Source organism: Misgurnus anguillicaudatus, chromosome 14, assembly GCF_027580225.2.
Source record: "Misgurnus anguillicaudatus chromosome 14, ASM2758022v2, whole genome shotgun sequence".
Classification (NCBI taxonomy): Eukaryota; Metazoa; Chordata; class Actinopteri; order Cypriniformes; family Cobitidae; genus Misgurnus; species Misgurnus anguillicaudatus.
Genome location: NC_073350.2, coordinates 1,917,880 through 1,931,235, shown reverse-complemented (window position 1 = coordinate 1,931,235; position 13,356 = coordinate 1,917,880). Strand labels below are relative to the sequence as shown.

The 13,356-nt window shown below is 36.2% G+C and overlaps 1 long non-coding RNA gene across 2 annotated transcripts; it reads left to right on the top strand.

Moving 5' to 3' along the window:
• Positions 1 to 9,976: 9,976 nt before the first annotated feature.
• On the top strand, positions 9,977 to 13,145 carry LOC129453734 (uncharacterized). 2 transcript variants are annotated; one of them, XR_012373333.1, is made up of 5 exons: positions 9,977 to 10,119; positions 11,185 to 11,248; positions 11,410 to 11,473; positions 11,865 to 12,020; positions 12,112 to 13,145. It is a non-coding gene; the product is annotated as an uncharacterized lncRNA (long non-coding RNA). The 2 variants fall into 2 exon arrangements; XR_012373332.1 differs by lacking the exon at positions 9,977 to 10,119 and having other exon boundaries at positions 11,077 to 11,473.
• The last annotated feature ends 211 nt before the right edge of the window (positions 13,146 to 13,356 follow it).

Below are 13,356 nucleotides of genomic sequence, written 5' to 3'. Positions count from 1 at the left end.
CTCATACAAAGTATTGGTTATTGGTCTCTTTGACTAAAACTGGTGCTATCTACTATGTAGGGATGCACCGGTTGACCGGCCATAAATCGTTTTTTTTTGTCTTTTGTGTGGAAGTATTTTGAAATCTGTTGCTAACTGAAATCGCAGGACATGAAGGTTGCCAGTTTATCGCGGAGGAACAACAGTACATTTGCAGGGCTCTCAAGTCTCACACATTCAACAGAGTCTTAAAAGTCTTTTAAAAAAGTATTACATTTCATTTTCCCATATTAAGGCCTTAAAAGGTATTGAATTTCACCTCAAAGTCTTGAATTTTTCGCGGAGGTCTTAATTTTTCAAATGATCAAAAGATTTTTGTATGCTTTTAATTCAGACATAAAACTTGCGTGCACGAAAACCACGCGCGAGCGACAGATACGAGCGCAGAACATTATCCATGTGCGGAAAAGCTTCTTAGCGAACGCGCAGAACACTATTCGCGCGCAGAAAACGTCCTCCCGAGAGCGCACCTCAGTTCAAAGCGCACAAACGCAGTCACGCGAGCAAAAGGCGTCACTCTCGACTCTCTCTATTTGCTTGCAGCTGCACAACACGCACTTGCTCGATCAAGATGATTTGGGACTGGGGAGGCGGGACAATGTCTGGTGTCCTCGCACCTGTGATTGGTTGTTTGATTTAATCAGTGACACACACACACTCGCTCTTCTGTTCCACAATGTCTCTAGTAAATCTAGGTAGCGAAGACACATTTTAATATGATCATTATGTCGGAGAAGGTAATTATATGTTAAACAATAGTCTTGTGTGATCCATGGAATAATAAGCTGCAAACAATAAAACACAGTTTTAAGCTATTAGCCTATATATTTTGTTTACTGTTTAATTAGATAATATCATCTTGCAATATATACTATAGGCTACATATTGACATTGTCATACTAAGTTAGCATTAGAAAACTTTAGTATGGTCCTGTATAAAGATTAACAGAAATATATCTATTAGGGGTGTAACGGTACGTGTATTCGAACCGGACCGTTTCGGTTCAGGGCTTTCGGCACGGTGCGCACGTGCACCGAAAGGCCGAATGCATTTTGTGTGCGCCTGTGCGGAACATAATACGTGCGTTTCCGCACGAACATATTAAAGGGTGATTTATAGTCGTGCGTAGGTCCTACGGCGTAGCTACGGCGTAGGCTATCCGTAGCCTGTGCTTAGCTCTGCGTAGCCTGACGCGCACCTCACAAAATTTCTAACAGCGCGTCGGCTCTACGCGGACCGTAAGCGCTGTGATTGGTCCACCAGAACCCCTCCCGTCAGGTAAAAAAACTGCGTCATAGGTATTTCCGTTTGAGACGGTGAAAACAAAGATGAGCCAAGTTGAGGAGTGATTTAACTCAAACTGAAACATAAGTCGCTGTTTATTTACGTCCATCATTGCTGGTCTTCTCAAATTATACACAACAAGTTGCTATTTCTTCTTCGTTTGTGGGTTAACTTGCTTAGCTTCTTCTTCTGTGACGACTTCTGCTGCTACTGTGGTTACACGCGTGATTACTGCCAACCAGCGGTTTCGCGTGTGTTTGCACGTCGTCGCGGACGGCGACGCACAAGTATAAATGAAAACCGACGCGGAACCTACGTCGTCGCTGCTACGCCGTAAGACCTACGCACGACTATAAATCGCCCTTAAGTGGCGGAAGTCTCCGCGTTCAGCGCAAGTCTTCTGTCAAACATATAACATAATTCGGCCCGCAGAAAGATTTTTATTTACTTAGTTGTATATCCGTTTGATTATTGATATAAACGTTTACGTGTCGTATCTAAAAGCGCATGTTAAACGCGTGTCAACGCGCTGCTTTGTTCTTTCAAAAGTGCGTGAGAGGATTGAATGCTACGCATTTATGAGACGCGCTTTCTGTGACAGCAAGAATAAGGAATGCGTGATCAGATTTTTCATCTGCATATCACGTCAATCATATCATTGTCACAATGCGACCAGCTGGTCGGGACAGAGAAGAGCTGTAACCCGGGCTTACTCAGCTGTTACTCAGCTGCGGAGGGGTTCGTAAGTAAAGTCACAGCTTACATTGATGACACAAGCAAAGATTAGGAGAAACGTGCAAAAGATCAAAGATGGCTATGTATGCAGCTCACTAATCTCAAAAAAATGAGTGTATAATAAGTATATCATCATGTTGCTTGCTATGCAGTTACACATAGAGCAGTAATATTATTTTTATACAGAGATGGTACATAGCCAATTCAATTCTGTGAGTTAAACAATCCAAAATAAATCAAAACAGAAAATTTTTAGTGGCAAAAATGTAGGCTAATAGTTCATAAATGTATTCAGGAATTGAATTTGTTAGTTCAAGGTTTTAGTAGAAAAAGTTTAAGAGAAGGTTAAGATAAGAGTTACCTTCTGTTATAAAATAATGTAAAAAATAACTTTGCAGTAGTATTTTATTTATTATTTTTTCATTGTATATATATTTTATCTGTTATATTTTAATAAAGTGTTTTAAAAAGTGTAAAAAAATTGTAAAAAAAGTTTAAAGTAATAAACAACCTGCAGTTTAATGTTTGCATTTCTCCCTTACTGTACCAAAAATGAACCGAACCGTGGCTTCAAAACCGGGGTTCGCACCGAACCGTGATTTTTGCGTACCGTTACACCCCTAATATCTATATATGAGCTTGTGTCTGGTGCAGTGAACAGATCTCGCCTTTTTAGGGTCAAAATAGCATTACATTTTAATTTGTTGTTGTGTTTGAGTATCCGAATAAGGGTTTTTTGTTTAATTTGCCATAATATGGTTAATTTTGTTTGTCAGTATTTTTCTGTTTTAGAACATTACAGATGAGTGTTATTCAATGTTGTTGTTGTTATTATCTTAACTATATTAAACATGCAAAAAATAATACCTTAAAATTGGTGTTATTGTTTGGTTTGGAGCTTATTGCATGGATCAAACAAGACCATTGTTTTAACATAAATTACCTTCTCCGACATAATGGTCATAATAAATCGTGGCAGGCTCCACAAGAGCGCTGAGCGCTGCATGTAGCCCCTGGCCCTACAGTTGCCCATCCCTGATATAGGGATTTTCAAATGTACAATAAATGTACATTTTAAATCTATTTGATTGTTGGGTAAAGATAAGGGTTAGGCCGTTTGGGCCTTGGACTCAGCCTTTCAGAGGCATGTTGTTATGAATGTTCAAACACTTAGATAAAGTAATTATTTTAGGTATATTATGTTATTTAAAATTATTTATTCTACCCGAATGGGTGCGATGTAGGTATTAAATTTCATTTGAAGTTGTATAAAAAAGGTCTTAAAAAGTTTGACAATCTATGCATTTTAGTCAGTTAACCCGCTCACATGCCACACCTTGTATTTCTCACGCTGAGAAGAAACGTATAACTTTTCCTGCTATATACAATTCATCGACAAGGCGAAGGGAAGTTTTCTGCCGAGTTCATAGTTATGTTTAACTTTACCCGACATGCAAGAACTGACATGCAGATGACATCAAAGTACCGCGAGAACGATTCAAGAAATCATACAGAGTCTGATTTCAAATCGCTCTCACACTCCTCTGATCGATGTCATTCACTTGGATGCATGGCACGCATGCACAGAGTGAAAGTTAGAAGAGCAAGATTTGATAAAAGCGTTAAAGCAACACCAAAGAGTTTTTTTTACCTTAAAATAACGTTTCCAAAAAAAGAGTTTCAGTGGTTCATCCACACAAAACAGGGTGAATGGCACTTTCAAATTCGCTGTGCAGCCCTTTATCGGCCAAAACCGCACTAAAGAAGTTTCCAACCGTCGGGTAGCGGTCCTGTAGTTCGAGTTAAAAACTACAAAAACTTGCTTTACGGCAGACAATCCAATCAGAGCCAGCTATGCTGCAGTATTTACGACAGTGGTAATGAACAATTACGCTTCTAACCTGTAGGGGGAGCAAAGAGCCAGAGTTCTTTAGTGTTGCTTTAAAATGCAGGTTTCTTGAACATAGCCAAATTCATGCTAAATTATGATTTATTTATTAAAAAACTGTTTGCAATCAGAAGCTTTAGCTTGCATGCAACTAAGAAAAAAATAGAATATAGGCTTCTTGAAATTAATGAAAGAACTAGATATGTATTTCATTATTATTCCCATGTAGTACTGAACACCTCTCACACACAGCTAACAATACATGCTGATAGCGAGTTAATAATAATAATAATAATTATTATTATTATGATAGCAAGTTCTGCAATCCTACTGTATACAATACAGATCTTATTTTAATTTTGATACATTTGTTTTTTAATATATATATAGAACAATTTATTTAATTTGTATACATTTGTCTGTCTTTTATCAGACTTACCAATTGTTAACATTTTTATTTCTGTTGGTCAGTTATGAACGGATAGGTAAAATTCAACTGCTAGCAAAAACTTGAGAATTTGGTGGGGCAGAATGTTTTCAGACAGTTATTGTTTTCAATAGCCAAAACTCAGTTTAGCCTGTTTAATACCAAATAAACATCTTGAAAGTAATACATCTCTTTTCTCAATGCTTTCCCCTTAATTGTTGTACAGGTATATACCTGGGGCGTTTATTTCAATTCAACATTAAAATGCTAACACTCATAATGCAACCACAAATAAAACTGAAGCTCACCTGCTTGGACTCTGAATCCAGCCGACGCCTTTAATGTTTTTCCTCCTTTCATCCCAACACTTCGCTCGTTCTCTCGGTGATCCGCTTTAGATCTTAAGTATTTCTGTAAGCGAGTAACGCGACTCTGCACATCTTTAAATTATTTTGTGGAGTTCCGTGACCCTGCATTAGCACTCGTTACTACTCTGTTATTGCATCTGCGTCTATGAAAAGTTTCCAACTGACAACCTGTCAAACAATGTAATAGTTCCGGGTGGACTCATTTGGACCCGGTTCCGCTGTGGTTCCGGTACTTAAAAAAACCTGTTACTGATGAGGTACTTTTTTATTTTTTAGCATGACACCAAGCTTTTATTGTCAAATTAGGAAGCTGACTATAGATGGTCATACTCATTTTATATGTAATATGAAATCTGAAATTATTGAAATATTAAATTATATTAAAAATAGAATGACACTTTTATATAGACAATTAAAATTGCACTGACTTATTCATAGTTCTTAAATAACCATATGTGAGCTGGTGTGGCTTCGGATCATAAAATAAAACAGAAAATACACTCTTTTTGTATTCTGCACAGTGCTAAAGGCTATGTTAATGAGTGTTGCATTATATTAGATATAATGTATTGGTTATTAAAATACCCGACATGACTGGAAGGACACAGATACACCATATATACTCCTAATCAAGTTTATTGTCTTCTTGTTTTGTCTGTCAAAACATTTTAATGTTTTTAGCAGCAGGGTGGCTATGCAAGGGTGCATCATGAATTTTCATTTTTGGGTGAACTATCTCTTTTAAAAATTACTTGCTCTAGTTTTGGTGTATTAAGCCTGCTGAATAAAATACAAAACTATCACTGAAGTTCTAGTCTTTTCACAAAAAAATACCATTAGAAACTTTACAAACCATGCATTTACAACCATGTTGGTTTTTCCCCTGCATATTGCAATTTTATACTGTATATTCTACCTGTTACACATTGCGATAGATTATTAATATTTTGGGAGTGGGGCCTTTGAGCTCCCTTAAAGGGATAGTTCACCCAAAAATGTTAATTATGTCATTTTCTGACTCTCATGTTGTTACAAACCTGTATACATTTCTTTGTTCTGATAAACAGGATGGAAGATATCTTGAGGAATGTTTGTAGCCAAACCAAGCATGAGCCCCATTCACTTCCATTGTAGGAAAAAAAGAACACCATGGAAGTGAAAAGGGCTGATGAATGGTTTGGTTACAAACATTTCTCAAAATATCTTCACTGCCACAATCCATGCTAGTCAAACTATAGACTTTTTATCAAAAGTTTGTAGTGAGATTACTTATGTTAGTGTTAAAGTGCACCTATTTCATTGCTAAAAAACAACTAGAGTTGTTCCGATTCCGATACCAGTATCGGAAATGCGGCCGATACCACAAAAAATTCTGGCATCGGAATCGGCGAGTACTTGTGCCCATGTACCGATCCGATACCATTTTCTTACTAAACCTAGTTATGCCCGTTATAGCTAACACTGCAAAGCAAAACTCATTTCTTCGCTGCTCTGAATGCAAACACCAGGAAGTTACCTCATGCGTGACGCAACCACTGTTTACTTAGAGCGGCAAAGAAATGAAAGCATGCAGCCGTATGTCCGCTGTTTGTTAGTATTTCAGACTAATAAAACAAAACATCGACTTGTCTCAACGGAATCCGCGCCCGCAGATTTTGGCGGAGTACTCAACGGAGTTAATGCCCATGATTGACAAGCACACATACCCCGCGCTTGAGCGCGTTTGTGAGTGACCAGTACTGTCATTGACAACAAGTACACATACATAGCCTCGCGCGTTTGTGAGCACCATTGATAAGTACATAAACCCTGCGTGTGCTGTTTGCTGTGATTGTTTTTAATGATAAGAGCATGAACCGTTTGATATTTGAGATGAAATAAAACTTACCACTGAGTTTTACCGCAGATCTTACTTGTCTCTGTCGTCTATGTGACGCGACAGTCAGCACAGCACATCCATAATTTCAAATCCGTTTACAAGACGAATGCTCTTGTTATGTTTAATATAAAGTTTACATTGCGTTGTAAAAATGATGAAATTATCTACGTGCTTAATTCATAATGAGAACGTTTACACAAGCTTTTTTATTCTGCTATAATATATATTAACAATAATATATGTCATTTTATATAGGCTACAAACTATAATTCTATCTTGACATGCACATTATCTGGTTCATGTTGGGCCAGTTTAATTCAGAGGACTCATTGGTTTGGTGTATTCATTTTAATTGTAAGCCTTTAAAAAGTAATTATTTTAGATGCAATTTTGTAATATTTAATAGCTTAAATTCTCTAATTTCTTCTAAAAACATTTAAAATCATCCCACAGAATTCCACAGATTTTTCAAATTATTCTAAAATTAAAATACCCTTTCAGTGTACAGTGTTAGATTTGTGGCTCGTTTTCTCTTAGGAAAAATAAATATTACTGTCAAATGTCTTTCAGATAATAAAAATACCCTAGTTCACTGTATGTATTTGTTCATGTTTTATACAGGAATAAGTCTGAAGCACACCATAAAACCGTTATATCCATTTATACAGGACTAGTAGTATGTATAGCTGTATATTTTACAGATATACACCCAGGTATCGGATCGGTACTCGGTATCGGCCGATACCCTGAGCCCAGGTATCGGAATCGGTATCGGGAAGAGAAAAATAGTATCGGAACATCTCTAAAAACAACATTAATTTGTAAATATAATAAAATGTGTTTGCGTTGTTTATGGTTAAAAAACACATTATTTTACACATACCGTACATTTTTTGTAAGTCTAGATATCCTGCTTTCCTCAAACGGTTTAATTTTGTACAAAACTCTTTTCAGAAAGATTTGAAAAGCGCTGTGTCTCTGATTGGCCAGCTAATCTGTACATTGTGATTGGCCCGAATACCTCTGACATCAGCTGGAAATGTGACGCTAATGATTCGCTAACAATGCAATGCTAACAGTAGTTAACTTACAGGCTGTGAGTCAAAGCGGGAGGAGTTATGATAATGTTAGTCTTAGGGGCCAGGGAGTAAACTGTTGCCTACAATCGGTGTGTTTTTTGTAGTCCAAGAAAAGAGATTTATGTTGGAGACAATAACTTGTGTCATTGTTTACTTTGGAGTTTGTACCTTTTGCATATCGTTAACATGTACTAAGAAACACACTTACATGCCAAAGGAAATTTAAAAACGTGAATCGGACAATAGGTGCCCTTTAACAGTTGTTGTTGTTCTTGATGTTTGGATGGTTTGTGCCACTAGGCTGGCCACTGGAAATTCGTCAATTGGATGCAAGTTTTTTTGGTTTTAGTTTGTCTTATTTAATTATGCTTTGATCTTTCTACAGCAACAACCCCAGATGATGTACTCAAGCGGTACAATCGAGTTTTTCATGCCTTCAAGAAAGAAGGGAGCATCAGTAAGGCATGCACCAAAGTTGGAGTTGACCGAAATACACTTGCATTAACAGCTGTTCTTGCTGAAATACAGCTTGTTGATCCAGAGTTTTATCGAAGCATCCCGAAATTTAAAGCCAAGGAGGAGAAACTCTGCGACTTTGCAAAACGGTGCCTGCAGTCACTGACAGCAGACCTGAGGTCTACCATAGAAAATGCCAAAAGAGAGCGTAAACTGCTGCCGATAACATATAAGTTGAGATAAAAACATGCAACCTCCAAGCTGCTTTATCATGCTTAGATGTTTTTGTATGAGGTATATTTTATAATTTATGTGTAATTCATTTAACATTTCTTGCTCCACTGCCATTTCACTTATAACTGTTTTGATTTCATTACTGAGGTACAAATGCGTAATAACCTGAGTATAAAAACATTTTGGTTGTTTCCAACAAAATCAGTATTACATAATTAGTTTCACAGTGGCAGAATTATTCTTTTTAGATTTTTCTATTTTTGTTATAAGCAGTCTAATGGACCTCATGCTGTTCTAGTGTTAACCCTGCAGCAGATACACTAAAATTTTACCAAAGAATGTGTAACACGGTTGAGTGTGATATGTTATTAAACATTGTTCAGTTTTACTGCATTTCCTTCTCTTTTTTCAGTCCTCTATACTTTCTTACTGTAATCAGGGTTTAATACTTGTGTTTTTCAAGCAATTGGAATTAATATGTATACTTTCACATTTTTTTGTGGGAAGTTCCTATGAAATTATCATGTAATGAAACTGATGGTACACAATAATGACCCTAATGATTACACTTTATATTAAGTGGACAGTTCCTAAAGAAGTTACTCTGTAAATACACTGGTATTACAGGGTTATACAGAGATTTAAGGTTTAAATATTACTGTACCTAGTTAGTTGTGAGCGTTTTACACTTTATATTAAGTGGACAGTTCCTGAGGAGTTACTCTGTAAATACACTGGTATTACAGGGTTATACAGAGATTTAAGGTTTACATATTACCTAGTTAGTTGTGAGCATTTTACACTTTAAGTTGACATTTCCTGAGGAGTTACTCTGTAAGTACACTGGTATTACAGGGTTATACAGAGGTTTATGGTTTACATATTACACAGTTAGTTGTGACTGTTTTACACTTTATATTAAGTGGACAGTTCCTGAGGAGTTACTCTGTAAGTACACTGGTATTACAGGGTTATGCAGAGGTTTAAGGTTTACATATTACCTAGTTAGTTGTGAGCGTTTTACACTTTATATTGAGTGGACAGTTCCTGAAGAGTTACTCTGTAAATACACTGGTATTACAGGGTTATACAGAGATTTAAGGTTTACATATTACCTAGTTAGTTGTGAGCGTTTTACACTTTATATTGAGTGGACAGTTCCTGAAGAGTTACTCTGTAAGTACACTGGTATTACAAGTTGAAACTTTAGTCTAATTCAGTCCTGCAGGTCATAAATACATGATATATACATTGGAATCACAAAGGCTCAATGCATCCCAAACTGGCAACCGCAGCACGTGCGCAAGTCGAAAAACATGCCACCACAAAATGCAGCTACATAACTCATGCTACACATGCGTACCCACTGAAGCAAAAAAAAAGCTGCCACCAAAATCCTGTTACACATTTGTACTTACACATACCATTTAGTGGATTGTTACATGTATGTATTTACACAAATATTACAGCTGTAAGTACTATGTAACACCGTGTACTTACATTGTAGTTAAGTGTTAGGTACACATCTTATTACCATGTAAGTTCACAGGTATTAGGGCCACTTAATATAAAGTGGGACCACCATACTTAATTGGATACCATAAGGTGCAATGCCAGGTGTTGCGCATGCGCTTGATTACCTAAACTTCCGGTGGCGACAAGGAGGCATGTGGACGACGGCGCAATTCTGATTCAGCAGCAAGGAATATATTTGAATTATTCATAGAAGGTAAGATGTTTTTTGTATCTATAAATGATTTAAATTCATTATCAACTTGTAATCATTTAATCAAAGCTTGTTCTAACTAAAATCTGAACTTGCCCGGAATGCACGAATTAACTTAATATTTCCGGATATCGTTTTTTTTTTTTAAACGACGTACTGTCGATTGGCTGTGTTTATTATTTATTTATCTAGGCAGGTAACGTTAAGCATGTATTATTAAAAAAAAAAAATACAAAAAAACCTTACTGAAAATTACAGCTTCATCATCTCGATGTTTATTGCCATTATGCCAAAACGTTGCACACACGAAACACACAAAATCGATCGTATATGAGAGTTAAATAAGTTACATTTGAAAGTTTATAGGATATCTCGTTGAAACAAATCTCTTTGTTTAACTGATCCTTAATGACATTAAAGTACCGCGAGAGCGATTTGAGAGCTGTGCTCTTACAACTGTCTCGCGGGACTTGATGTCATACTATAATGGTTCTGCGCATCAACGGTTAACGCCATCATTGAGCTTTGTCTCTCGATGTACTTTTTCAGAAATATCATTTGCACATATTCAGAAATGTTCTACAAGGACATTATTGAGCGCATTCGCGTTATTTGCATGCAAAGGTGTTTAGGATTTTGCGTTTAAACTTGTAAAGTGTCGAGTCCACGACTTCATGAAGTGGCTCTCCTGATTTTGCCAAGTGGATGATGTCCTCAGGGCAACATTATGTTGACCCTGGGACAACATTTCAATCAACCAATCAGATTTCAGAAATAAGTTTACAGTTTGTTTTAAGTTTAAGCTTACAACTAGGATTAGCTGTTTCTAGACCATTGTTTTTCACTTATCATATCCCTCTGATTTTAGGGTTTGGTTATGGTTAGTGTTGGGGTTTGGGGTGGGTTTAGGTTTTATTTAGAAAAATGTTGTCCTTGGATCAACACAATATGTTGCCCTGAGGACATCAACCACTTGGCAAAATCAGTTCGAGAGCTTAATGAAGTGAAACATGCATTCTTTTTAATGGTGAGTACAAGAAATCTAATATGCCGTTTTTACTATTGCAGAGAACCCATTAGTGTCATTATTCCAGCATATTTTGACTACGTTTGGGACAATCACTCACTTAAGGTTTGTGTGTTTTTTGTTGCTGTTGCTTTTTAAGGATACGAGTTGTTTACATGGACATGTGTATAGGATTTTACGTTTAAACAACTCCATGAAGGGAAACATGCATTCTTTTTAATGCTGAGTACAAGAAATCTAACTGTATGTTGTCTTTACTATTGCAGGGACCCCAACAGTGTCATTATTCCAGCATGTTTTGATTACGTTTAGGACAATCACTAAGTTAAGGTTTGTATATTTTAGTGTTGCTTTTTATTTTAAGGATATGAGTTGTTTACATGCAAACTTGTATAGGATTTTGCATTTTAAAAAATCCATGAGGTGAAACATGCATTCTTTCAATGCTGAGTACAAGAAATAGAATGTCGTCTTTATTGCAGAGACCTCATTTGTATCATTGACCCTGTTTACATGCACTATTGGATTTTGTCAATTGTGATTATACTTTACCCCATGTAAACACAATACTTCGATAAAAATAATGCCATTAAGTTATAATCACAGTAAGTAGTTGTATTAAAATGGGTGGCATATGCAGTTTTTAATCGCAGTATGTGGCCATGTAAATACTTTAATCGCATCTGTATATCGCTCTATAACTGAAGTGCTTTCCTATAAGATAAACGCTGAATTCATGCGAATAACAAAAATGCCACTCCTGACCAAGTTCTTGGGGCAGCTGGATGGATACGCGGTAAACCTACATAAGGTTTTCAAAAGCAAAGGAGGTGCTGCTGGACAGAATATATCACGCATAATGGCAATTGCTGACAAGGTGTGGTAAAATGTATTTTGTTTCTATTCAGAACTAATTACAATTATTGCACTATAATCTTTTTATTTAATATTGTTTTATTATTTTCTAGCATGATGACGTACATCTCGAACGAGACTGTGTCATAAAGAGTCTGTGTGTGTATCTCAATGAGGACATCACAACACTTGTGAAAGAATTCATGGTTTGTATATGTTCTTTATATATAGATATAAACTCATTTCTAACCTGTATGTGTCTAATATTTCAGTTAAACTGAATCGGGTTAATGTTGTTTTTTTCTTCTGGCTTTAGGACTGCAACCCTAAGCTGAGAGACGAATTTCTGAGACTATGGGGCTTTGTGATCCGTAGAAGGTGCTGGTGCTGAGGAGAAACTAGGGGATGTTGGAGTAGTGATAGAGGGTGTGATGCTGCTTCAACGCTTGAAAATCTTTCCTTTGGATTAGTGATCTTGTTCGGACTGATCTACGCTCTCAACTTAAGCTATCCTCAGAGCCTCATTCATATTTGAATTCTTCCAGAAGGTACTGATGAATTTGGATGACAACAAGCTGCCCTCAAAAGTTTAAGCTCTTAAAACCAAAATTTTTAGTGAAAATTGCATTTTTGGATTGCTTGGATTTTTCCAACAACTGTAAGGACACTTGAAAACTTGTGAACTTTTGGATTTGTTATACAAACTGATAACAATAATGCACCTTGTAGCTCTGATACTCTTGACACAAAATTTGTTAGCTCTTGTGCTATTGAGCCAATAGGAAACACATTTTTTGCCCTAAATGTTTAAACTTGTCTTGCCAAAATTATGGCAAGATATGTTATGTACAGTTATATATAAATGAAAAGGAAAGTAACCTGTCCTAAAGAATGTGTTTTATTTTAAATGGTTGCCTTAATTTGTTAAGTACCTTTATTACTTGCTCAGAGTGGATGTTACCTTTGACTTGTTGAGCAATTGCAACACAATAAATGCATACAGTAATAAGTAAACATGTTTTGCCCATTTATTTAACAGAATTAACAGAAACAAGAGTTATATAAAGCAATAGCAATAAGTTATTTGAAAAGAATAAAGTTTATTTATCACACAGTCTTAAAACCCAGTTCATTGATTTACATAAAATTTATTTAATCTTTCAGATCAACTGAACGTGATGGTGTAGCTTAAACCAAAATGTTAACATTTACATTAGATTTATGTGAATAAATTGGATGGAAAATTGACATGCAATTGAAATACATAAGTTTGAACTTTTGGGGTTAAATATTTTTTTGAGTGTCTACCTTCTGTCTACAGTAGACAATTATGACAGATTTGGTATTTCTCAGATTTA